We start from the raw sequence: 3,492 nt of genomic DNA on the forward strand, positions 1-3,492 counted from the left end.
TATAATTGCCTGGTCTCATATATCATTTTCAAACATAAATTATCTAGGTGTTACAACTCTGAAGAGAAAGTTTACAATTTCTCTTCCCTCACCCCCTTTCACAGGGATCATGGTTGTTTGATTAGTTATTAAAGGACATTCTCTAAATAGAAACTAAGTGGTATGATGTACAGAGTATGGGACCTAGAGTCAGGAAGACCTGAGTTCAAGTCCTACCTCAAGTACTTAGTCTGGGCAATTATTCCACCTCTGTTTGCTTCAATTTCCTTATATGCAAAATACCCACCGCCTGAAATTGTGAGGAACAAATAAATACTCACATACATATATACATATGTATCTACACATGTATATGTTTATATGGTATATATTTGCATACATATGTACTAGCTATTATAATTACATTCATTTTTATATAAAGTCTCAGTATTAGAAAAGCCCTTTGGAGGTATCTGGTACCACAAATATGGAATGAGGTGCTGAAGGTATCTTCAGCGTCTCCAGTCAAAGGTAAAGCTCTCTCTTGAAGACCTCCAGCTACAGGCTGTCACCTGCTGTGGTAGCTCATTCCACTTCAGGACAGCTCAAATTACTAGGAAGATTTTCTTTACATGAACCTTCATATAACTTTCTTCTATTTGTATTGTTGCCAATTTTGCCCTCTGGGTCCAAACAGAACAAATCTTATCCTTCTTTCATATAATAACCCTCAAATGCTTGAAAACCTTAATCATATTCCCTCTAAATCTTTTCTCTGGGCCAAGTATCCTCAGCTCCTACAACCGATTTCTGCATTGGTATGGTTTAGAATATTGTCATCATATGAATATATGGATGTATGTGGATGTATACTCTTGTCAGGAGGATAGTGGGATTACCTCCTCCTTTATCATTTGTATTCTGTGCCTATTCTATGTCTTTACATAGTTGTGTCTCAAAAATATTAATGCATCTTAAGTTGTTTAAGCTCAAATTGCATGGATACATTACACAGCCATAAATATACAAATACATGTAAGTATCCATATCTTTGTGTGACGTTAGACATATGATTCTAGACACCCCTTCACTGCCATGCTCTTTGCCAACCACCGGGCACACAACAGAGGCCATGATCCAGAAGAACTTCTACTCTTGGATCACTCTCCTGATTGGTAATTGCCTCTCTGTATCACTATTTCAGGAAAGTCCTAGCTTTGTGGTCTACTTTGTGCCGTCCTCTGAGGTCTTCTTCCGTAGCCTTCTTTTTTCCTGCCTTACTACTCTGATCCACCCATTGTGTGAGAACCCTTTTCTCTGACCTCCTTCCTTCCTCTCTACTACCATCTTTAATTCTGGAACTATAAACCATGATCAAATCAACTCTGCCATTGTTCCTGGATGGGGTGTGTCAATCTACTCCTGTATGGCCTCACTCACCATCCCTATAATATTAAGACTAAATTCTTCTTCCTTAGCAACCATTATTCTATGTGTTGTTTTCCCAATGTTTTCCCAATTGCTTCTTGAGGCAGGGACCATCTTTGGTTTTATATCTGTATCCTCAGTAATTAGCAAAGTGTTTGGCATCTAATAAATGTTTAATAAAATCTTTTAAATTCATGCATATGTCAGTAGGGTGTGAACCCAGATATTTCTCTAAGACTTGATGTACCATACCACATTATATGTACATATGCATGCATGTATGTATATATGTACATAATATACATGAAGCTGCAAATCATAGACAGACAAGGAGCCGTCCTGATTGATGAAGGGAATTTCAATATTTCTGAATTTAGATTTCTACTTACTGATGAAATCACAAGTCAAAAATCTGGATATATGTTTCTATATGAATATGAATGTACACATAAGCATACATACATGGATACATATGCATAGGCGTACAATATGTGCGTATGGTGATGCCTTCTCCTACCTGCACATGAACGTCCATTTTTTGTGAGCACATGTACTTGTATATCATGCGTGTGCCTATGATGTGCTTTTCTGTAATACTGTGGATCATGTTACAAATCTGGGATGACGAAATCTCAAACTGGGTAATGGAAAAACTGCAGAAGCAAAGGCAGGAAAGAAAGCCAAGAAAGTCTGACAAAAACACAATCATCCCCCCAACAAAACTGGAGGATTTGTTTTAATCTTCCAGTAAGATCTCTGCTGCTTGAAACTGGGCAGTGATGCAATGGCAGGCTCCAGAGAGCACAAGCTAAAGGGTTGTCTTGCTCTGCGGTAGGTCAGCCAACAACTGTGGAGCAGAGGGACATGAGCTGTATTTAATTCAGGTAAATCCTTAGAGTCTTGTTTCTGACAGCATGTACTCACTGATTTGGTGGAAAACATATATTAAATTAATTATTTCCAAGGTTCCTCTTGTGAGTCAACACCTGGGATCTTAATAGCAAGGACTTTGTTTATTTTGGAGATTATATGAAGTGTTAAAAGAATTGGAATTTCCCAGGGTTTATACATATATAGCTTCTTGGATTTCACTAAATTTGGGTAATGAAAGTTTCTTCTTGAGGCTGAAAGACAAGATTATGAGGTCATTCGCCTTTCCTAGGAGCCATTTTGGGCTAGAGATCAGAAGGCAAATCTGTACTTAACTCCAGAAGTAAAGAAAGGCTCAGCACATCACATCTTTCACTCATTAACCTGGGCTGAAGTTCCTTAGCTCACTAGAGACAGGACGAGACACTGGTAAGAATTTGGGCAGTCCAAAAATCAATCTTCCCCTACCATAATATATAATATAGATACACACACACACAAACACACACACAAACATACACCACACACATATGTATCATGCATTTCACACACCCTCCCAAAGAAAGTATCGACATAATTTTACTCCTTAAAAATGCTGTGGTCTTAAAGTCTACTGCAGGTTTGTACTTGCCCTGTAACTCATGAGATTTGATTTACTATGAAATGAAGGCTCACATGCTTTACAGACTGAATGAAATTAGATTCATGTGCCAGGCTCTGAGCAAGGCAATGAGACAAAATAAAAGTTTCTACCCTCAAAGACCTTACATTCTACTTGGTAGGTGGGAGCATTAAGGGATAGAGACTGACTTAGACTTATAATTTGCTTGGAATGGAGAACTCCTTAATGAGAAAAGTCAAGTCCACAAGCATTATTAAGCACCTACTATGTTCTAGGCACTGTGCTGTACACCAGGGTTCCAAAGAAAGGCAAGAATGTGGTCCTTGCACTCAAGTAGCTCATGTCTAATAAAACTTGTTTTACCAATGCAGGCCAGCACCTTCTCTATGAACTAGAATCTTAGTCCCCCAGAGTTCTAAGAGGTGACAGAGAGAGGCAGCCTTTGGACCAAATCTTCTTGGATCTAAGTTGGCTCTTTATTCACTATATCATCACCATGCCTCTGAGGGACATTATGGAATTAAACAGATGTGTATATACTGAATGACATGAAAAGTATTCCTAACTGTGTTCTCTGGCCCTCCGTGCCGTGG

Source organism: Notamacropus eugenii, chromosome 1 (assembly GCF_028372415.1).
Source record: "Notamacropus eugenii isolate mMacEug1 chromosome 1, mMacEug1.pri_v2, whole genome shotgun sequence".
Classification (NCBI taxonomy): Eukaryota; Metazoa; Chordata; class Mammalia; order Diprotodontia; family Macropodidae; genus Notamacropus; species Notamacropus eugenii.